This window comes from Neovison vison, chromosome 11, assembly GCF_020171115.1.
Source record: "Neovison vison isolate M4711 chromosome 11, ASM_NN_V1, whole genome shotgun sequence".
Taxonomy (NCBI): domain Eukaryota; kingdom Metazoa; phylum Chordata; class Mammalia; order Carnivora; family Mustelidae; genus Neogale; species Neogale vison.
In genome coordinates, this window is record NC_058101.1 from 98,337,800 (window position 1) to 98,364,791 (window position 26,992).

General features: G+C 36.1%; 1 pseudogene; it reads left to right on the forward strand.

Moving 5' to 3' along the window:
* Positions 1-867: 867 nt before the first annotated feature.
* LOC122890274 overlaps positions 868-26,992 on the forward strand; it is a 43,590-nt pseudogene continuing 17,465 nt past the window's right edge.

Consider the following 26,992-nt stretch of genomic DNA (forward strand, 5'->3'; position numbering starts at 1 on the left):
GAAAAAGATAATTAAAATGATTAAAATTAAATTTAATTATAAATTTCACTTATGGTTTTAAACTCATGGAGGGTATAAAAAGGATAAAAAACTAAATTGAGTAATGTATTCCTGAATGGTAGCAAAAGGAGGATATTTTTTAGCCTTGAAAGGATTTATTGTGGTACTAATACAAGTACATTACATACTGAGGGGTAAATACACAGAATTAGATATTTCATGATGGGATTACAGATGCTAAGTAGACAGGTTCTAACAGGGCCTTAAAAATTCAATAGTGAGATGTACAAAGTAGTTTAGCAGTGGAGTATGGAAATGGTATTTTAAGCACTTTGAAACCAACAATTGGGAGGATTAAATCTTCGCTTTCTTCAAAATATTCTCTGGTACCTTCAGCAAGAGAGAAAACACTGGGATAAGAGGCATCGATAGTGTGACAATCTAAACATATCCCCTCATTGTCCCATTCATTTCTGTAAGTTACTGCTTTTGATGGAACAAGAAAACATATGCTGCCTTATTTAAATTCCACTTTAAACTGAGGAACCGAGTTTATATTCCCTACAGAGGGATAAAAGAACAGTATTCCAAGTGAGCTTTCCCCACAATGTCTGTAAGTTGGTTATACATGCAATAATTCTTATCATACACATTTCTATTTCTTTAATTTATTCACCTGCTCAATTATCTATTCAGCAATCGCTGTGAAGTTCTCGGCATATAGAGTTGACAATGTTTGGGGTTATCATATCTTTAGATTCAGGATTACTCTGGAAGAGGTCTACAGTTTAATGTGTCTTGTGACCACCAAGAATGAAAGAATAAGGATTCTCTCTTTCCAGACCTGGCTGATCAGGCAGCACCATCATGGGAGTCCACATCCACCACAACAAGGACCAAGAGGTTCAGCACAAGGAGCCTAAGAGCCATGACATCTACCTGAAACTGTTGATCAAGTTGTGCATAGAGGTTTCTGGCCAGATGAACCAACTCTCCCTTTAATTAAGCTGTATTGAAGACATTGCTCCTGAGTCGCACCAACCTGCCACTTCTCTCCCTCTCCCGGATGTTCTGGAAGATGAAGATGCTTGGCCAGGAAAACAAAATAGCTGTGGTTGTAGGAAGTATAATCAACGATGTGCATATCCCTGAGGTGCCAAAATTGAAGGTGTACATCCTGCGCATGAGCAGCTGGGCCTGGGGTTGCATCCTCCAAGCTGGAGGCGAGATCCTTCCTTTTGACTAGTTGACCCTGGACTCCCCCAGGGCTGTGGCACTATCTTGCTCTCTTGTCCAAGCAAGGGCGGACAGATATACAAGCATTTTGGCAAGGTCCCAGGAACCCCACACAGCTACATCAAACCCTGGGTGCCATCTGAAAAGTGGAAGTTCAGGGGCACCAGAAGCCACAGGGCCAGCTGGAGCTACAAAAACCAACTCCAGATCCTGCCTTGTTATGAACAAGATTTGAATGCAGAAAGAAAGAAAGAGAGAGAAGAGAAAAGAAAAGAAAGGAAAAGAATAGGGAAAAAAAAGAAAAGAAAAAAGAAAGAAAAGAAAAGAAAAACAATATGGTAATGAAGATAATGGGCACACCAGGCACAGAAGAGGGAGTAAGGAACACCACTCAGGAAGGGTATAATTATAAATGGCCTTGGAACCGAAAAGATCAGGACTTGCAGTTTAGCTGTGTCACAAAATAGCTGTGTGACTGAGGGCACTACCAGATTACTCCTCTGTAAAGTAGATCTTTACTGACTACTTCCTCATAGGACTGCTGGATGGACTCTGTAGACAGTACAAAGTCCTTAGCAGAATTATTACAGGATATATTTGAAAGCTATTTTTAGCAATGAAGACTGTCCTCAATTTTCATTCATTTTTGCAATAATTTGACTCTTTGCTTATTTTACTCTGACCACCCCAAATGAACCACTGATGCCAAGACTATCAGTGGCATAGCAGGCCAATCAACCATCCCATTTGTATAGTGTTGTCATTTTTCTCTGCTCAGCAGTTTGATTAATTACTTGCCTCATTTATCATAAACTACATTTACAGTCTTATAAAAATGTTTAAAAAAGAAAAAAATGTTTAAGAAGGAAAAAATGAAAGTGGCAGGAAAGCATTAGTGATTAGCTGCTAATTTTCATAAAATTATTGTAAATTAGGTAAGTTTGGGAATTATTAGGACTGACAGAAGCTGACCTTTAATCTCAAATTGAAGCCTATTCTGCAAATTTGATGTTTTATAGATATTTTAGAAATGTGTCATGAACAGTAGGAAAATACTTGTCATACTGTGAAGAGTTAAAGATTTAATCTTGAGAATGGGAATGTCATTTTTAAAAGAAGAGGAGGAGCTATCCTCTTAGGATATGTGGGTAAAAGCTTAAAGGCATGGGTCATTCACACCACATGTCAACAGAGTTGTGAAATCTCAGTGTAGTGAGAACACAGGAAGCATGCAAGGAAGAGAAGAATATTAGTTTAGAAAGGAAATGGACAAGCTTATATTAAAAAAAATTGTGCATCAGGCTAAGGAGTTAAAATGATTTAGCAACATTTGAAGAAATGATAAAATTGGACTATTACATGGCCAGGATTTTACAAAGAAACTTCTATTTGTATCTATAGGGGAGACATGAGTAGGGAATAGTTAGATTCATAGGAAGGAAAGGAGGAAGAAATTGTGAAAAGCCATGCTTGGGAGAGTAATTTTAGAATAGTCCAGAAGTGGGGGAAGTGGGAGAAATCTATAAACTGAAAGACTTGATCTGGTTGGGATCTTTATTATGAATCCAAAAGCTAGCATGGTACCTGGTTATTAATTAGCACTAAGTAAATTACAGCATGAATATAGAAAAGAGTTAGAAATAATAAATTGTTGGGGCTTATCTTTTATCAAATCCAGAAGCTATGATCTTTTTACTTTTGCTGTGAACCGAATCTCTTCCTTGTATTCCTAGAGCATCCTTCCCCCACAATTAAAGTAAGAAGATGCTATGCATATACATAACAATTATAACTATTATAAACATAACTATGACAAATAAATACCCTTGTCTTAAAGTTAAAGTAAATTAAAATCCTTCATTTCAAAGTTATGTGTTTAAGAAATATTTTTTCAACATCTAAAATATATTTCCTACTTATAATTATTTTTTTAGCTAACATATAATGTATTATTTGTTTCTGGGGTACAGATATGTGGTTCATTAGTATTATACAACACCCAGTGCTCACCATAACACATACCCTCCCCAATGTCCATTACCCAGCCACCCCACCCCACCCCCTCCAGCAACTCTGTTTGTTTCCCAAGACTAAGAGTCTCCTATGGTTTATCTCCTTCTCTGGTTTCATTTTGTTTTATTTTTTTCCTTTCTTTCCCTATGATCCTCTGCCTTGTTTCTTAAATTCTGAAAATCAGTGAGATCATATGATAATTGTCTTTCTCTGATTGACTTATTTCACTTAGCATAATATGCTAGTTCCATCCATGTCACTGCAAATGGCAAGATTTCATTTTTTGATGGCTGTATAATAGTCCATTTTATATATATATATATATATATATATATATATACACAGACACACACACACCCCACATCTTCTTTATTTGTTCATCTGTCAATGGACACCTGGGTTCTTTCCACAGTTTGGCTATTGTGAACATTGTTGGTATAAATGTGAGGGTGCAGGTATCCTTTCAGATCACTGCATTTGTATCTTAGGGGTAAAAATATATTTCCCACTTCCTTAAGTGTATAACTCCTTTGTATTCCACTATTAGATATTTTTTTTAAATATATACTTCTCAAGATCCACAAATGGCATAGAAATTAACAAAGCTAATACTGTGGAAATTTCTACACATTGTTTCAGAACAATTCTCCTTTATCTGTGATTTGGAGCAAGTGATTTAACTTTTCTGAGTTTCATTTCCCTCTTTTACTTTGGTTGAAGTGATACTCTGCTTTCCCAAAGACTAGTTTATTAATTAGTTAATATATTGACAAAGATTAATAGTATGTGAAGGTGTAAATTATTATTATTTTATTTTGTTCTTTCTGATTTCATATTTCTAGAATAAAATTTGGCTTAACTAATTTTGGTAATTATAAAATTAAACTTTATTTTTTTAGCTTTAGCTTTAGCTAAATAAACTTCATTTATTTAGCTTTTTAGCTTTTAGCTTTAGCTAAATAAACTTCATTTGGTTAGCTCCCATTATGAGCTGAACACCAAGTTAAGTCTATTAAAAAATTATCTTATCTACCAAAAAAATCCAGACAAGCAATATTCTCATTGTATAGATTAGAAAAAATGAGGTAGTAGTGGAATTAATAACCTGTTCAAGGTTACACAACTGTAAATAAAGAGATTTAAGACCTCTGCTCAAAACTAATATATTAAAGTAGCTATTATTAATATTTGATATTCTGTATAAATCATAAATATTAATGGGTCTGTTACCTCTCAGTCTGTCTGTAAAGGTTAAAGCTTGGCTAATCAATTTAGTTTATTCCTTTAAATCAGATATCCTGTAGGTAATATCCAATCGCCCATTTTTTTCATTAAACTTATTAACTGTCTGTATATACCCCTGTAAAACTTGTTTAGCAAAATAAGTCCAGTAAAGGAAAATAATTCTTATTTAGTACAATAAGTTCAGTATCTTTATAGTTTCTTTCTACTTTGAAATCATAAAATAATTTTTATTATTACCAATACTACCTCCATTTTATTGATTTACACCTATCAACTCATATATTTGTTGAATATTACATGAATGTACATAAATATTATTCAATTTTATCTGAATATATAATTATTTTTTATTTTGAAGAGTCCAAAAAAGTCCCTGCTCTAGAATTTTAAAGGACTAATGAACTGAAATTTTCACCTCCAATGTTTTAGTATATATCTACCACAGTCTTTTATTTTCTTCTGTTGTATCTTTAAATCAAAAGATTTTCCCCAATATTACCATCATTAAATAACAAGCCACTTTTCCCCTTTTCTTCTATTTGTTGTTTTTTTTTTTAATCTCATATATAATGTTTCTTCCTCAAGTTCGATTTCCTCTTAGTTTTGTTTATAGAGTATATTTCACCTACCAGTTTTGGTATTCCAGTTAAGGAAATGTTATCTTTCCATTTTTATTATGCTCAACAGGTCATATTCTCCATCATTTAGAAACATTTCCAGTTAATCTTTTTAATTTCCCATTTACTTTGTAGTTACTTATAGACAATTAAGTCCAGTATGTTAATATTACTTATCACTTATCTTATATTTCATCTTAGCTTGTAGAACTCCCTATTCTCTTCATTGTGCATGTTGAGATTATTTGGGCTAAGCAAAAGATCCTCCCTTAATACCCAATTTAAAGCCAACTTAATGAGCCCTGCCAGTTCTGAACACAACAGGGAGTTTCGTATCCCATCTGGTTAAGTGGAGACTACAATAACTTCCATGATGAGGACATCTGTTTAGGAAAAATAAGAGTTCCATAAATCCAAAACTCTCCTTCCTGTACACTAACACACCCATCATTTGTGCTTTATCTTTATTCTCTTCGTGTGTGATACCACGGTCTTCAAGAAGACTCCCTTTTCCTCAACCTCCTTAACTAAACTCCTTGGTACACATAAAAATAAAAAAAAAAAAGTTGAAATCATGTAACAGGTCCAGACTTGCTCTTTTCATCCACAATGTTTGTTTTCATCAAATACATTAAGGAAATGATACAAGTATAGATTTGATGGTGATAATAGAAACGGTACTCAACATTTGTAGTGTTCACTAAGCACTAGAAAGTCCATATGCACTGTTACCTCACAAAGTCCTCTCAAAAACCATGAGAAGAAAGTAAATGAGTATCATGATCACGTCTCCAATACTCATTCCATTCCTCATTAATTCTGTAGGAAAGAAAAGGACAATTGTTAAAAATATACTATGAAGCAGCAGCAACACAACAATAAATAAAACCTACAAAGACAAAACTCCCTGCCTTCCTGAGTTCCCATTCTCTCATTCTCCTGAACCTTGAGTAACAGTGGATCCTGATGTATAATCCAAGAAATCTCATCGTGTTATTGATTTAAATGGCATTGACACAATTTTACAGTGAAAACAAGATCTGTGCTTTAGTTATATAGATATAGGAACATAATGAATAACCAAAACAATAACACATAACAATAAAAAAGTAATACCTTTAATGTGTTATGTACTGTAATCATCACAAATAAAGTAAAACCCACTCCCATGTTTTCAAGCAGAACACAAAAAGTACCAGAAAGCAATAAGGCCTCTAAAGAAAAAGTAAGTAAAACTACTTATCTCAAGAAACAACATGTGTGAATATTACTCGTTAACAAAAGACTTGGTCTCTCTCTCTCTGACCTATTTACCTCTGTGTTACATAGCATTTTAACCTACAGAAAGCCGTAATGTCTAATACTAAAAAAAATTTAAAGAATCACCTGCTTATTATAGTGAAAAGTGATTCTTTATAACAATAAGAGAAAGGCAAACTTTAAAGGAAGATCTACATAGCTAAAATTAAAAAGTAAATGGAGAAACATAATACAGAGGCCAACAAATTACGATAAACCCTAAGGAAAATACTCATCTCTAAACACATTGAATGATTAATGGTGGTAGTAATTTCAAGTCATGTAATAGAATGAAAATTACAACCAGTACATTACAGTTAACAATTCAGGGGAGTATACATTTTAAATATATTTCTATCAAAATGACTCCTGTCTTTTTAAGGATTCAGCTTAAAGGTGTTAATCATCCATTATCCAGTAAACTTGGTCACACTAAATATAAGATAGGTTTATTTTTGAAACTCAAATAATCTTAATAATTGTGAGCAGTCCCCAGTGGTATTATGTACCTTTGAAAACTTCACTCTATTTTCCTTCCCCACTGATTGAAACATTTCCCAGGAAACCTTCATGTGGCACCTGAACTTTTACATCGATGCTCTTAGAAATTAAAAAAAAAAAAGTTTTTCTTTTCTTTATTTTTGTCCATATCCATGTTCTTTTTCATAATCTTAACCCTCTCACTCTTTCTAGAAAGAGCTCTACTCACTATTTCGAGTTTTTAATCTACATTTCCATTGTAAGACTACTTCACTCTGGCTTCCAACCTATTTTATAAAAGACATAAAATGCCATGAATATTCTTTTCAGTCTTTATCAGACTCCAACAGCAGTACTCCACATGGTCAACCATGTCTTCCTTAAAATCTGCTGTCCCTTTGGCTTTTGAGACACAGATTTCCCCTGCTTTCTGAAAGCAGAGCATTCCCCTGAAACCTTTTGTATGTGGAAATGGTGTAAAGCAAAGAAGCAATTACCATTAAATGATATGGAAATTTTTTAAATTAAGTTTTTATTTTAATTCCAGTATAGTTAACATACAGTGTTATATTAGTTTCAGGTGTACAATACAGTGATTCAACAATTCTGGGTATAGGGAAAATTTTTTAGCTTTCACAGACACAGTCAATGACCTCTCCCAGGTTTTTTTGATACCTGAGGACACATTTTGCTAATGAAGGCCCACAATAAATTGAGATAAAGCACAGAGACTCACAGACACAGTTCAAAGCTGTGGTGGCTTGATTCTGAGTGATTCTCTGATTCTCCCAGAGAAGGAGTTTGGTGGGGACACTCTTGCTGCTTGGGGTGTGTGCTGCCTCTGTAATGTCTTGCTGCAACACAAAATGCTCAATCCTCTTTTTGCTTTCCACCTTTTTTCATAAAAGCAAAAATCCTCTTTGGATCTCTTTCAGTTACCGAAAAGGTACTGACTAATGTAATTCTCTTGTAAAAGCAAAGCGGTCTAACATGAGCTTTTGAAAAGCAGATGCCCATTTAATTCATGTTTTTTACCTATCTGGCTCTTCCTGCTAGACTCATCCTCCTCTGCTTGTCTATTGCATGTTAAATTCCTCGAGACTAAAATCTAATCGGTCTCTAACTATCATTTTATATACATTTTTTCCCCAGATGGTCTGATCCAACTATATAGAGATGATCCATAAAAGTTAAACTCCTAGCCAGGCATCTTTTCTGAGCTTCTGACTCATAAGATTTTTAAACTGCTTAACATTCCTTAACTAACTCAAAACCATCTCAAATTCAACATAACCAAGACTAAATTCATGACCCATTCACTGCTTTCTTTCTCTAATCAATGAATGACTTCATGATCCATCTAGTTACACCAGCTAAAAAAACTAGAACTCATTTCTGAGATTTCCCTCTTCTTCAACAGCCTAAACAATCCATTAATAACACACTCTGTTGATTTTACCTACTAAATGTTTCTTGAATCTTTTCATGTCCTTGGTTCCCCCACCACCTTCTTGGGCCAAGTTGTCATCATCTCTTGCCTTGTCTGTTATAGCCTACTAATTTGTTTACCTATACTAATTTGTCTATTTCCATCTGTTTTGGTGTCCTACCAACCCATTCTCCACAAAATAACCAGAGCAATCTATTCTAGAAGCAAATCAACTTATATCATATTCCTGCTTAAAATTCTCCTGTAGTTTCCCACTGCTCATAGGTAGGCACAACTGAGAATGACCTAAAGGCCTAATGGGGTCTGGATTGCTGTCCTCCTCCAGTCTTATCTTGAACCATTACCATCCTTCTTCTTGCCCCAGTCATATTAGACGTTTGTTCATTATTGTGAAATGCACCAAGATTGGTTCTGTCAAGTGTTTTTATCAGTACTGTTCTCTCAGACTGATACACTATTTCCTCCTCTCTTACCTAGCTAAGTCCTATTTAACCTTCAGATGTCAAATCAAGTGTCCCTTTCTTAAGAAAAAGATTCCTCGGCTTCTCTGAAAATATTAAATCCCCATATATTATAATACTCTATTTTTAAAAGTACTTTCCTTGTTACAATTTAACATTTGTGTGTGCTTGTCTCCCTCTAGAATGTACACTACCTGAGAGCAGGGATTAGAACTATTTTGACTCACTATATAATCCCACAGTCCCATACAGTGCCTAGAGCAGAGTTTCTGTTCAATAATCAATAATCAAGGCTGAATGAATAAATAAATATCTTCAATCTCCTGCTTACTTGGAATAAATAAATGCTTTTTTTCAGCTTCTACTCATGCTTAATTTTCAAAATCTTCTTCCATTTCAGATAATTTACTTTTTTTTAGTGTACAACACAAGGATTTTTGGTATACTTATAGAGTGTAATTATTACCACTATGTAACTTCAGAACATTGTGAAGTTGTCTTAGAATACTCTAAAGTGATTTAAGATAGACAATTTTTAAGGAGAAAAACATCTCTCTTAACATTTATTTCAAATATATAAAATAGCATCAGAATATAGGTTCAGACTAAGCTAATGACAAATTTTCTGCTTTTTAAGAAAATCAATAAAGTGAGTACTTTGGATTTAATGTATTGTAATATCAGCCATGAGAGGCAACACACCCACTATTTTCAAAACCATCATCCTACCATTCTTTTGTATAAATTAGATATGCTAATGAACTCTAAAATTGGTTTCCTTCGGATTTTAAGACAAGGTGTAAAAACCAGCTCATGAGGCATTCATGTGAACCTCATGTCTGATCAATTTGTGAGTGTTTGCATGACCAAAGTACTAGCAGTTGAAAACTTCCAGAAAAACAAGAAAAAAACAAGTTGATGTACATGAACCCACAAGTGGGTAGGTTGGCTTTAAAATGCTAGACTTCTCAGCAATATTCTTGTTAGTTATCAGGTGGCATTCTTCCTGAGGCTACAACTTTGAAGTCAGTGGTAGCATATTGAGAAATTTGATTCTCTATCATTTAAGTTTGCTCTTTCCAGGATCCAGAAACATTCTCACTTGCCAAAATGGAGATAATCTCCCCAAAAGTGAATATTCAGGAACCTTCAATTACAGGAATCTCATTTATATCTAAACTCCCATCTTAAGAAATTAAGCCATATACTCCAAATGAGAAACCCTTTTGCATATCTAAACCCAGTGTTTATAGGAATAAGTTCCCTGTCACCCCATTCTTTTACTCAAGACTTTTCTACCAGTTCTGCATCATTCCCTAGGCCCTTTTTAAAGCCAGTATGGAATATGGGTCCTTACCTTTGCAGGGCCACATACATTTGCATCTACCTGTGCCTTTGGAAAGCTCTGAATCATTGGTTCTCAAATTTGGCTGCACGTTGCCAGCACCTGCAGAAACAGCCATGATTGGTGCCCAGGGTCTCTGGTTTCATTAGCATTGCAAGATTTCATAGCTCTCCTGGTGCTTCTAAGCAGCAGCAAAGTTTGAGAATCACTGACCTCAACTACCGAGGGAGAAAAGGTGGACCACGCTCATGCTCTGTTACCAATACTAAGAACTAATTCTGCTCTGTATGCAACAATAAGCACAAGGAGGAATATATATTCTAAGTCTCAATATGAGAGACAAAAGCTTCCTGAAGCAACAACAGTCTTTGCCAACCTCTAAGTCTTTGCCAGAGGGACTGATACACTTTCCATTTCAAAATGTTTCTTCCTTGACCTTTTGCTGTCGACCAGATGCTTCATTATTTCTTATTATGAGTTTTACAGAATCAAATGAGTGCTATTTGCATTAGCCTCCATCACTTCCTAGTAAGGGGCAGATTAAAATCCCTATACTACCTTTAGAAGAATTTCTCTGTTGGCACCAGCTATATTCAGGAGACCTTTTAAAAGTAAACAAGAAAACCCTTCCTAATATAATCTCCATGGAGATTATATCAGAGGATGGGATTTGCAGTTGATTGCACTCACGTTACTATTTAAAATAAATGCAAAAGAAGAAAGGCACAAAATATAGAATATTAAGATAAAGTTTAAGTATAATATTAAAATAAAAATTTGAATGTTGGAATTCAGTTATTTGACTCATTGAAAAATCTTGCTTGAAACATCAGTAAAAAAAAATACTTTTAAACTGTTGAATTTTAAGTTTTTCCAAAGCATCTTTTTTTTTTTTTTTTTTCCCTGCCAGCGCAATTCTCTGAGGCAAATTGAGTGAAATATTTCGCTGGAGGGGATACTTTACTTTCAAGAAGCATTCCTTTACATCATGAAATATATCGAGGGAAGGGGAAAAAATCAAAGACAGTGCTATAATTTGTGGCAGGCAAGAAAAATTAATATTAACATGATCATGAGATCTCTTAATTATCCTACAGCTTAAGTCATGATGTAAAAATCTGTTAATTATTCAGATATTAAAACATGCATCCACATAGTTTTCAGTTCTTTCATTTAAATATTCGTTGTTTTTCCCTTTGATGGCATGTCAAGGGAAGAGAATGCCCTTTACAACTTATCTCAGACATCTGCTGCTAAGGAACCTTCTGTTAATTATCCTGACATATCTAACCTGCGAGGATTTTTTTCGTTTTTTTATGAGCTGGAGACTAAAAGGTAAAAAGAAAATAAAAGAGGAACTACATTTAAAGCAGTCCATAATTGAATGATATATCTAAGTCATTTTCACATTATTAAATTGCTTCAGACAATTCATAGTTTCTTTAACAATTTAAGGTCTAAATATTCAGAACATGTTTCACAAGTAGTTGTGAGGCAAAGGGGTATATTAGATGAATGGATGATCTTTTTGTGTTCGAGGCGCTCTGTCTAATAGATTGTGTGTATGATTTTTTTTTTCTTTTTTTGCCACAGTTAGTACCCTGTGCCCTTAATAGCGTCTTGCGTTGTTATTGTTAAGGAGGTTCTTGCCTGAAGGAAAAGAGAAGATTTATTCCTATGAGATTTTTCTAAGAAATTGTGTGGATTGTAGATGGCATAGTTTTACATTTATTGAAATTGTCTTTCCCCTTGGGTCTTAAGAAAATGTGCCTAAAGCTATTATCGTATCTATCGACTCAGTGGGATTTCATGGACGCGGCTCTTTGTCCCAAGTGGTTCAAAAATGACCTTTATGAGCCAAAGTTCAAGCTGAGTGAAGGTTCTAAGATGGAGATTAGAGACCTGTCAGTTGTCTGAAAGGATAAAAGTGTAAAATCATATGTGACGCTCAGTTCAGTCACATCAAACACTAAGAAATGTTTACTGAATGAACTACACCATCTCTAATCATACTTTTCCCTTAAGTATCCACGTTATCATGAGCCCCAACACTGAGAGAGGTTGCAAACGAAGAGCTCTAATAAGTATGCACCAATTACAGCAGGCATGTGCTTGCACCTTAATTTCGCACAGCAATTATTTTTACTGTTCAAATGAATTTGACTTGTTGTTAGAAACTCTCCATCCCATTCTCCCACTTCTTTTAATTAACTTTTCAAAATTAGGAGAGAAAAATCTGAGACCTCACAATACCTATTAAATATGATAGGGTAAGCAAAGGCAAAATATGTGTTTACCAGAGCACGATATGGAAAACTTCTCAACCATGGTTCTTTGCAAGAAGTTCCCTTGGCACATAGTTCTATAAATCTAATTCCTGGTAGTAAGAAGAGGGACACCAGTGACAAATGCAAAGTAGGCAACTGTGAAAGTAGGACTTGCAATCTCTGGAGGTCAGATACTATTCTCCAGCTGCAGACACCATTCCCAGTGAAAATGAATTAAGCTGGAGTAGAGATCGTCGGTAGCAATATATCCCTCCCACCTACCAACCCCTCATAACACCGCCATGGTCTTTTAATCTGCCATCTTTTGGTTATAGTTTTTTATTCTCTGAAGAGCTGAACACATATTACATGCCTCATTGATGCATCATTTGGAAAAAAAATTAGCTCTTATCATCTTGTTATATTAATAAGAAGCAATAGTATAGGCATTTAGCTACCTGAGATTTACTTGTCTTTGTTGGAAAAATAATAAATTAAATTAGTGACCTATTTGGAATAGTAATCTAACTACTGAAAAGACAATACTAAGGGAAAAAAAATATGTTAAACACATAAAGCTGGACCCTGGAAATCCTATTATTTAAATAGCTGCATATTTTTATTAGCTACTCAAAAATAGTTTTACTGTAGTATTGTACATTATGTGTTTGGAGGTCCAAATATTTTAATGCATTGTTCTCCCCATGAAATAGCTATCAGATTATAATTGGATTCAGTATTGCCTTAAAGCACATGTGTTTCCTTTAACATTTATCTTTAAACAGATTTCTACCTTATTATTAGTTCCTTTTTTTAATGCTTACACAGAGAGCTGATTTCCCTAAGTTATAATTTAAATAACTCTTGGTCTTCACTAATTCCAAATTGTGTAACATCATAAAATAATCTAATTAAAAAAAGCAAAGGCCTCTACTTTACATAATGTATTCAACAACCAACAACTAAAAACTCCTGTGATTTTTTTTTTTATCTGTAAGGGAATTATATAGACAAGAGCTTAATTAAAGTTGATCTCTCTCTATTTTATATCTTTACAGATAGAGGCCTGGAAGAATAATGTTTAAAATTTCTCCAACTAACATATCTATCTCCACCACCTTGAAATAGTTCTATTTTTTAAATGGAAGAAAGGCAATTTAAAATTATCTTTTGTTATCCAAAACTGAATCATGAACACCATTTTAATGATCTCTAGAGTGCTTACGCTATTTAGAGCATCTTTGTATCTCCCATCGAAGTGTAAATTTGTGAGTTATGACTTCCTGTCTTTCAAAAAGGTATGGATTTTTTAAAAATATGGACTCCCCCTAAGGGTCAAGAGAATTATCATCAAAAATTAATTTTTAAAAATATGTAATAAATATTTGCAAAATTTTTTTGTTTTATCAAACTATAAAGTTACAACTTGAGGATCTTATTACAAATTCTTATAGCCTAATTATTGGTGGAAAATCCCCTGCTGCTTTTGGCAGCAGAAGAGGAAAAGTGCCCATTCTGAAATATGCCCAGAACGTTCTGTTCTTAACAAGGCCTGCCCTTAAGGTAAACCATTTTACCAGAGCCTAACCAACTGAAGTTTTACCAAAACCTAAGTGACCTGGGAAAGGAAGATATTCAACTCCAACACCCTTTAGCCTTTAATATGGAAGAAGAGAACTACTCAGCTGAGGCTCACTAGAAGACTGAGACCTAACTATAGTACTGTAGAGAATGCTGCCCCTGTCCCATACCTTACCACCACACTGATAGGGCTCCTGTGTAACCGCAAAAATTAAAGCCAAAAGAACTGCAAATCTCAGTCCCCAAGGAATATCTAGGGAAACCCCAAAACAACAGGGGAAACAAAAACAGGACACTAGAGGAAATTTTAGCCTGTGGCAGCACAATGATGGCAAACTGTGAACACAGGCTACTGCAAGCCGTATAACCATAAGCCTTACAGTGAAGACCTGTCTACTTCAGTTCCTTTTTCCTGAAACACCATGTCTGACTTTCAATAAAGTCATGTGAAAAGGCAAAGACATAGTCTGAAGAAATAAACCAAGTATCAGAGCTAGACTCAGGCTGGAAGAGATTTGGGGACTATCAGACTGGGAATGTAAAAATACTTGATATGCTAAGAACCCTAATGGAAAAAGCAAACAGCAAAAACAGATGGGAAATGTAAGCAGAAGATGGAAACTCTAAGGAAGCTCCAGAAGAAAATGTTAGATATCAAAACCACTACTCAAAAATGAGGTGCCTTTAATGGGACCCATCAGTGGACTGGACATAGCTAAAGGGAAAGTCAGTGAGTTTGAAGAAATGTCAGTAGAAGCTTCCCAAAATGAAAAACAAAGAGAAAAAAGAATGAAAAAATATATATGGAAAAGAATACTGTGAAACACTTATGAAGATGTAACATGTAACACATACCTCATGGGAAAAAGAAGAAAGGAGAAGCAATATTTGAAGTATTACTGACTGAGAATTTTTCAAACTTAATGAAAGATCTGGTTATCACAGACAGTACCAAGCAGGATAAATATCAAAATATCTATGCCTAGGTAAATCATTGGAACTACAAAAAATTAAATACAAAGATAAATTCTTGGAAGAAGCCAGAGTAGGGGTGAGGGGGATATTACCCATGAGAGAAAAAGGAAAGGAATTACATTGGACATCGGGGAAAAAAAAAAAAGAAAGAAACCATGCAAGCACAAAGAAAATGGAACAAAATATTTAAAATGTTGACTAAAAAAAAAAAAAAATCCCACGAACCTGGAATTATGTATTCAGTGAAATTATCTTTCAAAAGTAGAGGAGAAATAAAGACTTTCTCAAGCAAACAGAAATTTAGGAAATTTGTCACCAGAAGACAGGTCTCGTAAGAAATGTTAGAAGAAGTTCTTTAGAGAGAAGGAAAGTAATATAGGTCGGAAACTTGAATCCACATAAGGGATATTGTTAGAGAAGAAATACACCAAAAACCAACATTGTACTGTATGGTGAATAACACAACACAATAAAAAAATATATAATAAGGTAAGTTGAAAAAAAATTAAAATGGGCCAAAAATTTAAATAGGCACATCATCAAAGTCATGTCTAAATGGTCAGTAAATGTTAGAAAAAGTTAACAAATATATAAAGTTAAACAATAATGAGATAAAACTGTACAACCCTCCATCCTACCACCCACTGACAAAAGCTAGAAGACAGAAACTATCAAATGATTGTAAGGGTTTGGAGCAACTGTAACTCTGTACACCGCTGCAGAAATAAAAACTGGTATACCCACTAGGGGAAACCATTCGGCACCATCTATAGAACTGACCATATCCACTATACTCGAGGACCCTATAATTCCCTTCCTAAGAACATGCCAAAACAAATGCAAACATAGGTTCACAAGGCCTGCTGAAGAATGTTTACAGCAGCACTGTTTGTACTATCCAAAATCCAGAAATTACCCAAATGACTATCATTGATAAAATAGATACATTAATTGTGGTATAGTCACACACAATGGAATATTATGAAGTGATGAGAAGGTACTTTACATAACAGAATAATATAGATGAATTTCAAATGTGGCACTGAGCAAAAAAAGCCAGATACAAGTGTGTGTATGCTGAATGATTCTGTTATGTCAAGTTCAAAAACAAGTAAAACTGATCTGCGGTATTTGAAATCAGGATAGTGATCCTTTTTTAAGTAAAGATAGTGGCTGGGAAGGATATGACTGGGGCTTTTGAGACATTGGTCAAGTTCAGTTTCTTGGTCTGAATGTGTTCACTGATTCGTGTACTTACGATATGTGTATTTTTCTGTGTATGAAGACATATATATATATATTCTGTTTATGAAAAATATATATATATTCTGTGTAGATAGATAGATATGCCAAGAGAAAGTTGAAATAAATTTTTAATTTTTTTAAATAGAGATCTTTAAATAGACAGTAGTTTTCAAACAATTTAGCTAGAGAACATTGTTTTAAAATAAAAATTAGAGAAGATACCTAATATATATAATACATAATACAATACAATATATAAATTACATGGAAATGGATAAACTCTGGATAAAATCAGAGGGCTTTAAACATTTAAAAGGGCTTAAGCATTAGCCCAACAACCGAAAATTTTCCCTTACCCTTTTAACACATCCTACCCTTTCCTAGCCATAAGGTTATTTTCTTTCTTTCTTTCTTTCTTTCTTTTTTTTTTTTAAGATTTTACTTATTTATTTGAAAGAGAGCAAGCACAAGAGGGGGTCAGAAGGAGAGGAAGAAGCAGTTTCCCCACTGAGCAAGGAGCTTGATGTGGGGCTTGATCTCAGGACCCTGGGATCATGACCTGAGCCAAAGGCAGACGCTTAACCGACTGAGCCACCCAGGGGCCCTTAGCCATAAGTTTCTTAAAAGAACTCCAGGGACTTTGGAGAAAGCAGTTGAGAAACTACTAGCATACAGAAAGAGAGGACTATTCCCCCAGATCTAGTTAGTCATCTGTCTTAAGGGAGTTTGCTCAGACATACAGGACTCATTCCAGACCTACTAATCAGAATGTCTAGGGTCACAGTAGAGGCTTGGGCATCTATTTCTCTAATGAACAGTACTGGCCATTTTTATGCTTAGGCACATTGGAAAGTGCTGCTCAGGAAGCTATCGCAGAGAGGTGACTCTCAAACTTCAATGGGCAGAATTATTGGTGTCCTTCTTTTAAAAAGCTAACTGTAGAGCCCCGTCCCAGAACCCCATCACTACCGTGGGGTGGAGTATGAAAATCTGGATTAACACTTCCTTACCCTCAGAAACATACCTTAGACACTGTATAACTACAGCCAAGAGAGGTCTGATCCATAGAAGGAAAGGTACCAGGTAAGGTTATAAAGCCACAGCGCAGCCAAGAATGAAGCTGAAGTTTTCTGACTCACAGTTCAAGCCTCCTTGCACATCATCCCTCTCTGTGACCCACTCATTTTTATCCTTTGATCGGAGACTACCCACATGGCACACATTCTCCACTTTTACTTCATCAGGAATCCATTACGAGATCACCTTTCACACTACTTCCTCAGATACACCAAACTACATGGAGACACAGAACTGAGAAACAGTAAAAACACTTCGGACAATTAGGAAATGTATTAATTTCAGAGGCACCCTATGGATTATCTATTTTCCTCTCTCTTCTGATAATGTCGCCATAAACAGGATGGCTTCTGTGTGGTGTCTTGCTTTCAGTGTTACGAGAAAAGAAAAAATAGTTTATACACTCATTAAGACTCAGGTCAGGGGTGAAGAGGCTCTTAAAGAGAGATCATATTATTTATGAGAGTGTGCATATTATTTATTTTCTTTTTAAGAAAAGGAAATCCGGAAAAGAAAATTCTCTATCAATTCCAATGGGGACTATTCAGCCTGCTGTGACTAGTCACAGAGAGTTCATACCTACTAAAATGATGGGCAAAAGTTCTTGTTACGTTGGGATTCTCCTACATGATAATTAAGTCATCTTTACACAAAGATCTTTTAAAAATATTTTTTTCCCAGATACAGGGAATAATAACGATAAAAATGTGCAATCAAAGCCAGTATTAAAAAAAAGGAAAATACCAAATGTCGGTGGAATGTGGAGGAAATTGAGCTCTCATGCTTTGCAAGTGGGAGTATAAATTGATACAAACACATTGTAAAACTATACAATTAGTTTTAAACATATGCTCACCTTATGCTATACAGATTCTGCTTTAGAAATATACCCAATGGAAATGCATATATATGTTTACCAAGATATACAAGGTATTCATAGTGACACTAATTTTGATAGACCTAACCTGGAAACTCCCCAAATGTCCATCAATGGTAAAATGGATAAATATGCTGTCCTATAGTTACATTAAGGGATACTATCAGCAAGGAGAATGAGTAACAACAACTACACACAAGAAATTGTCTGAAACTTGTGAAAAGTGAGGTTAAGAAATCTGACATGAAAGAATACATACGTTATGACTCTACATTAAATTCAAGAATAGTCAAAACTAACCTATAGTGTTCGAAAGCATGATAGGGATTGCCTTTGGGGATCTAGTGCCTACAAGGGAGGGATAAGGAGGTTTCTGGGCGTATGTAATGTTTTGTTTCTTGACGTGCCTGCTGGCTACATGGGCATTTGGCTTGTGAAAATTCAAGGTGCTGTGTACTTATGAGTTATGCCTTTTTGTGTATGTATATCACACGTTGATAACTACCTTTATAGGCAGATGATATACATACACTCTCTGTTAAAAGCGGAAGTCCAATAAATGTGTTAATGAGATACCTAGTCCTACACAATTAAGGTTGACCTGGGCCCTTGGTTCTGTCCGAACACCTGCCTTGTTTCTGGAGGATCAGTTGGGATATACATCCATATTTATGATTGCAGAAGTTGCACTTGGAATCAGATAGACCCGTCTAAATCCCTGTTGTGTCTCTTCTTAGACTTGTGAACCAGAGGAAGTTAAGATATTTAAACCTTAGCTCTCTTGCATGTGAACTGGAGATAATACCACCAACCCTCTAAGATTACTGAGAGAGTTAATTGAAATTATCGAAGTATTTAGTGTATGTCTGACCCATAACAGGTGTTCGAAACTATAGTTATTTTGACAAGGAGATGCTTATGGAAGTATTTCTGTTTACCTCCTAATCTCTGCCCTGGATAAACACATTTACCTTAATTAGACATCCCTTACTTGAGGACTGGCTCTGTACCAGGTGTATTTTTCCTTGCATTGTCCCCTTCTTGATGATCCCATACTTATTTTCAACATTCTGACTTCCAAGCAGCTCTCAACCCTTATGTATTTTTGCACTTAGATGGAAAAACTCTGTCTCGGCTTTTTTTTTTTTTTTTCCTTTTCACTTTAGTTTTCTTTTCTTTTACATTTTCAAAAATGTTTACAGTGCTAATTTTTTGCTTGGAGCCATCACTAATGAAATTACCTTCCCTGAGACTCAAACACTCTCTTCCTGATGGTGTTATCTTACCTAATGCTTCATAAACAAGCTGTTGCCACTGTAGAGGAAGAGCCTGAATTGCCCACCATGGGGAATCACCCCTTACTCCAGAGCCTGGTCTCAGCTGCTTATTTGTTTAACCTGCTGTGCCTCAAATACTCTGTGCATTTCTCCTGTCACCTAAGTGACCTTTCCTATTTTTTTTTTCATTTTTCTTTGGTATTTTTAAAGTGCTTTTCAAACATTCACTGCCAAACCTCCCAGCAGCCAATAAAATAGGTCAATGTTATTAGCCCCATTTTACAGATGAGGTTAAGAGAGTTCCCAGAGGTCACAAGTGAGTTAATGGGAAAGGAGCTAGCAACTGACAGTTTCTTGGATCCAGGGTTTTATGCACACAAGATCCAGGGCTATCAGGAGGATGTTGTTCATTTCTCTGTGGAGGGGGAAGGAAAAAAAAAAAAAAAAAAGCAAAATGGCTGAGGGTAAAACCTGATGGAACAGGAAGCTTTTCCTGAACACTTTTTGTTATAATGACATCTGCAGTATTCATTTCTAAGACAAGTCTTACTTTTATGATGTTCTACTACCTGTAATTTTACAACTAAAATACTTCCTGATCTGTCTGCCTCTCCATCAGCTACCTACCTACCCCCTTCCTCACTCCCTCTCCCTCTAATATTTCAATCTCTTTTATTTTTTTCAATCATATTTAAATTATAGAATACACGTTCAATATCATCTCAAAATTCCTAAAAGCAAGTTGTAGGAAATTATTTTCAGATCTAGAGATATAGCATAAGTAATGAAGACTACTTGTTCTGAGCCACTAGGAGGTTTTACTCAATGTCTGTGAGAGGGAGGGAGAGACTGGAAAACAGCTCAGCTCTTCCCATCCTCCTTGTGGGGGTGGGGGGTGGCGGCAGTTTCAAAGGACATCTCTTGCTTCTCTTTCTACCAATTCAAGGTCATTGGGGGAACCTGAGTTACAGGAAATAGGATTACTCTAGGACAAGGCACAGGCAGACTATTACTCGTTATTGCGATTTTTTCCCTAAACTAATAGTTGTGTGTTTTTTTTAGCTATATGACGATTGAAAGATGCTCGGTTGAGTATGGTGATTTCAAGCACTGCAGTTTGAAAGGAAGACAATGAACATAGAGTGATAAGTAATCTCATGTCCTTATTTGAAGTCACTTTAGATAACAACAAGTGTAATAAGTATTATTATTAATATTATTATATTATCCTCCAAATGTGCAATTTAACTAATTAATCAAGTGTGAGGTAATAATGTCATACTCTGATGACAAAGCTCTGGGAAACCCAGCATGCAATGTAATGGTGGATTATACTTCTATGTAAAATAAGATAAAAGATGTGTGTGACAGGTAGGTGACGGCAAATGAGAAAGGAAGAAGACAGTTATTTATCTGAAAGAAGCAAATTTTCTAAATCATTTTTTTTGTTGTTGTTGTTAATATCAAATGTGAAGCAACAGGAATAAAGCTCCCTGAGAAGCAAGACTTAAAGTGGATTTCTAGATATGAAGATATGTAATAATAAACAAATAACATGCCTTTACTTTATTTGCTAAATGCGTATACAAATAGAATTGTAGACTCAGTACAATACTCTGAAAGCATTTTAAAAGGAACACACCTAAATAATACCCTAATATTAATACTTACATATATTAACTACATATGCATTAGTGCCAGATAACTAAAACTATAAACAAAACAAGTCTCTTTTCAACATGTGTCCATTAAAATGTTACCATGTTTCTTTAAATGTTAAATTTAATCTTTGTGCTTCATAAGATTATGGGAGAGTAGTTTCTCAGCTTGTAACTTTTTCATAAAAACTCAAATTTTGTAAGCTATGTACTTAAAGAAAACTTTCTGAAGATTTTTTAACTTGTAATTCAACAACAGTTGGAAGGTTTGCTTTGGGCTTAATCTAGGCCAGGATAAGCCATGCTAACTCTTCCATCATATGTTTTCGGCTCTAATAAAATGACTTCTTTCTCATTCGGAAGTCCCACTGCTTATATGGAGTCCTTTTCTATTTATACTATGATGGAAGTGATTAATTTTACCCGGGTACTCTCACCTTGGTGAATACTCTTGGTTTATTCATTCTAATTTTTGCAGGGGCACAGAATATTCTATGAATCGATGCCAACAGGCTGTTTCTCTTTGATAGCATGAATTGGGGGAAAATCCCTATCAAAAATTAAATGATATACAAGTAAAACTTATGGAAACCAAATGAGATTTGCCTTGTTATTTTGTCTTTTTTTACATTAGTTTCTAGTCAAGTCAAATTTGTTTTCTGATTTCTCTAGATTTTGGTGGTTTGTTGCATAGCTTTTTTAAAATTTAAATTCAATTAGCCAACATATAGAATATTATTAGTTTCAGGTGTAGTATTCAGTAATTTATCAATTGTGTATAATACCCACTGTTCATCACATCACATGCCCTCCTAAAAACCCATCACCAATTACCCCATTCTCCCACCCACCTCCCCTCCAGCAACCCTCAGTTTGTTTCCTATCGTTAAGAGTCTCTCATGGTTTTTCTCCCTCTCTGATGACTTTCCGCTCAGTTTTCCCTCCCTTCCCCTATGATCCTCTGTGCTATTTCTTATATCCCCCATTTTAAGACAAATTCTCTATCACGTCTTTATGTGGAATTGCTCTTATCATTGTGTATTAGAATAGAGATATTTCCCAACATCTATCTTCATGACCCTGCTGAAAATGACTACCATTTCTAATAATACGAAAGGTATACTGTTACAATTAAAGCTTAGCCTTCTTCTGAGATGTAGGCAGTCCAAACTAAAAATACTATAAAAAGTGAGTTACCAGGCCTAGTCTTGAAGCACCAGGCAGTTACTCAACCATGATAAACCAGAGATATAGATAGAATATTAGGATTGGCCTTTCAGGAAACCAACCTGACATGGGAACTAACTGGTATGTAGACAGCAGTGCATTCAATTGAAGATTCAGAATTCCATGAAGACATTGTTTGTGTTCGTTTGCAAGAGCTGCCCCAACAAAGTGCTACCAACTGGGTGGCTTAAAACAACAGAAATGTACTGCCTTACTCTTCTGGAGGCTTGAAGCCCAGTAACAAGGTGTTGGCAGGATCATGCCCCCTCTGTACAGACATTCTTCCTTGCCTCCCTCTAGACACTGGCAGTTTTCTGGCCATCTACAGCCTGTAGGTGCCTCACTTCAATCCTGGGACTTCACGTGGTACTCTTGCTGTCTATTTTCACATCGTGTTCCCTCTGTGTGTGTCTATATCCAAATTTCCCCTTTTAAGGCCACCTCCATGTTTAGATTAAGGCTCACCTTAATGTCCTCTATAAAGACCCTCTTTCCAAACAAGGTCACGTTCTGAGGTACTATTAGGATTTCCATATATCTTTTTAGAAGGACACAGTTTAGCCCATAACACTCAATGAAACAGAGTAGGCGAGCCATCACAAGAAGAGACTATTTGAGAAGAGCAACATAAAAGAAGCCCCAGGGAAACAATAATGCTGAGGTTTGACATACAGTCATAGCAGCAAGATTTTGAGAGCTGAGCCAAGAGAAACAGCTTGCAGAAATGTTTTGTGGAATAGTGGTCTCCAGAGGGGAAGCAAGTTTTTAAAGACACACGCTGGTCAGGACACAATCCTCTCACTTCAGTGAGTGATACTGTTATGGTACAATAAATATGACCACAAATCCTTTGTAGCTTCTCCCGAAAAGAGGCAGAGTTCATTTCCCTGATGCTTGAATCTGGGTTGGGCTTATCAACTGCTTTTCCATAGTCTGCAGCAGAAACAACATTGTCTGAGTTCCAGAGCTTAAACCTTAAGAGGTCTTGAAACATTTGGCTTCTTTTTTCTTGGAAATTGCCCTGAAACTGCCATGGAAGGAAGTCATTCCAGCTCACTAGAGGATGAACACCCATATGGAGAAGAACGGAGGCATCTTATGTGATAGAACCAACTGTCAAACATTAGTGAAGCCGTTTTGAACCTTTCTGCACAAGCAACCTGCAACTAAATGTAATCACATGGGTACCTGTGAGAGAAACTAGCAGAGAAGCCACCCAGTAACCCACAGATTCATGAGAAATATGTCTTTATTATTTAAGTTAGTAAATTTTGTTATAATTTATTATACAGTGTTTGTTAACTGATATAGAAATGTTTGTTGAAAGGGGGTGTAGGATATGCTAACTAATGGGAATTCAAATAAAAACTTAAAAAAAGACCAAAAAAAAAAAAGAGAGAGAGAGAGAAATAAGTTGGGGTGTTACCCTAATAGATTCTTAAATATGTAGCTCTAGCTCCTGAGAAGCAGTAGCAGCTGGAAAGATAGAAAAAAGTTCTGTGGAGGGGGCAACATGGAAGAGGGACTACTGGAGACAGGTGGAAGAGTGACTTGTGTTAGACAGGACAGAACAACTGAAAAATTGTCACATGTGGTAGTTTGGAAGACAAGCAACATACCTAATAAGTTATTGGTTCACTCTTCATTTCACGAGCCAGGACGTTTTTACACGGAATCTTGAAAATGGCAATTGGCTTGTCTTAGCTGAACAGGGTAAGATGTGGGACGAGAGAGATGAGCTAAAGAAAAAATCATTCAGTGTGCAAAAAGAATTTAGGGAATGGGGCACCTGGGTGACTCAGTTGGCTGAGTGACTGCCTTCAGCTCAGGTCATGATCCTGAAGTTCGGGATCAAGCCCTGCATCTGGCTCCCTGTTCAGCATGCTCAGCAGGGGCGTCTGCTTCTCCCTCTGCCCTTCTACCTCTCATGCCCTCTCCCTCTCTCTTTCTCTCTCATTAAAAAAAAAGAAAAAAAAAGGAATTTAAGAAAGATAGAGAAGGGCCTAGGACCTGTGGAGCTTGAAAATAAGTCTTCCAGACCTCATCTCCTCAGTTGGTAAAAATTCTCAAAGTAGAAAAATGCTTGGATGTAATGAAAAGAAGGGCCATCTGTACCCAAAGGTTCATAGCAGCAATTACCACAGTCACCAAACTCTGGAAAGAACCAAGATGCCCTTCAATGGACGAATGGATAAGAAAGATGTGGTCCATATACACTATGGAGTATTATGCCTCCATCAGAAAGGATGAATACCCAGCTTTCATGACAACATGGACGGGACTAGAAGAGATTATGCTGAGTGAAATAAGTCAAGCACAAAGAGTCAATTATCATATGGTTTTGCTTATTTGTGGAGCGTAAGGAATAACAAGGAGGACATGGGGAGATGGAGAGAAGTGAGTTGGGGGGAATCAGAAGGGGAAATGAACCATGAGAGACTGTGGACTCTGAGAAACAAACTGACGGTTTTGGAGGGGTGGGGGGTGGGAGGTTGAGTGAGCCTGGTGGTGGGTATTAAGGAGGGCACGGATTACATGGAGCACTGGGTGTGGTGCATAAACAATGAGTTCTGGAATACTAAAAAGAAATTTAAAAAATAAATAAAAATTAAAAAAAATAAAAATAAAAGCTCAACCCCCCCCCCAAATGCTTAGGATCAAATATCAAATCAAGGGTGTGTTGAGAGCTGAGCTGTCAGAATATCAATTAAGACAACAAGCCAAAGCTAAAGGAACAGTCAAGACTTCTATCACTTACCATGGCTATAAGCAAGAAGCTAAATAAACAGGATAAAGAACCAGCAACCTCAGAATTCCATGGGGCACCTGGGCGGCTCAGTCGGTTAAGCATCTGCCTTCAGCTCAGGTCATGACCTCAGTGTCCTGGTATTGAGCCCCATATCGGGCTCAGTGGGGAACCTGCTTCTCCTTCTGCCTGCTGCTCTGCCTACTTGTGTGTTCTCCCTCTCTGTCAAATAAATAAATTTTAAAAACTCTTAGAATAAATAAAGTGCCAGCAAGCTCAGAGTTCCAGTTTTCCAGTATTCCCAATTTTTCCCATGGAGTGGTGCAAGCTGAAGGTCAGGTGGATCAAGAGGTGTAAGGTATCATCTCGGTGCCCAGGGAGTGCAGAGTAAAGCTTCTTGCTTTTCATGAAACTGGGGGTGGAAGTGGAAAAGTACTGAGTACTGAATTATAATGAAGAAAATTGTTTTCAAGATACTTCTCTCTCCCTAAAAAGGACCCAGCAGAGATACCTGTAAAAGGAATGAGCTGAAGCCCCAGATAAAGAGGCCTCCTCCAAACAGAGGCAGCTAGGCTGAGATGCAGATGTGTGTAAGAGTGTGAGCAGACAGGGGTTCTGGATCCTTCCATGACTGCAACTCCCTTCAGAGACTGCAGTGTGCTTGCGGAGCTTCGAGTCAAGTCTTGGGGAGCGGCTTTATCGTGTATGGGCTGCCACGTAGAGTCTTTGTAATTGCCTGCACACAGACTTATGAGATCACATATAGGTTTGGGGCCTATAACCAGACTCCATGGGGGTATGGCTGTTTGCTCTTTTTTTTTTTTTTTTTTTTTAAATTGAGAGCTTTTGGGGTATGTGTGGTTTTTTTTTAATTTTTTATTTTTTATATACATATATTTTTATCCCCAGGGTGTTTGCTCTTTTTATAACTTTTGTAAAATCTCAAATGGTACCTGGTAGACCTTCTCAGTGATAAGAATCTTAAGAACATTGTCACAGAGCAACCTCACACAGAGCTCAAAGTAGAGTCAGGCCTCTCTCTAAAAGATGTATGGATGTGGCATTTAGAACTTTTGGTGGAACCCCATCAGATCTATAGAAAATCCACAACATTTTAATAAAATGATATCAAAAATATTTTGAGTTTTGATTAAATAAGATAAAGGAAAAGATAACAAGAAACCTCTAGGTCCCCAACTTTCTATGAGTAGCAGGCATCGGAGAACCATTCAACTGCTAACACATATGCTTCTTGTCTAAAATGTAAGACCTCTCAGAGCACTGAGCCAAGTTCCACTCCCAGAAACAGAAACAAAGCCTCTCAAGGACTATTCCTTGCCCTCAGTTTGGGGGTGTCCCAGATCTTAGACCTGAAGAAAACTTGCAGCCGTACATTCTCTCTCTCTCGGCCCACTATCTTGAGACTGTCTTAAACAATTGAGATATCTTTCACATCCATACTATGAAAAGTGGACGCTACCTTTATTTTACATATGAGGAAACTGAGATGTTAAATAATTGATTAATTATGTGAATAGCAAATGGTGAAACTGAGGTTCAAACACAAGTCCTTCTGCATCAAACAGGTGTCTCCTTTTATTTATTTATTTATTTATTTATTTCATTTGTTATGACCTACCATTTTCTGGAAAGGGATTGTTATGGAATAAATATACTCATAAATGAAGTTTTCATATATGATGTCTGACCATGCTCTTATTCTTGTAATGTCAGGCATCCCTAGAATTAATTACAAAAGTGGATTCCTTTGTATAATGTTGCTTTATTGCAAAATCGATTGATAAACCATCTACAAAGTTGTACCTAACTTTTCAGGAACTGTTAGTAATGATGATTATATCAAAGAACTCCGTATCTATTAACTCATTTAATCCTCACATCAAACTTATAAACAG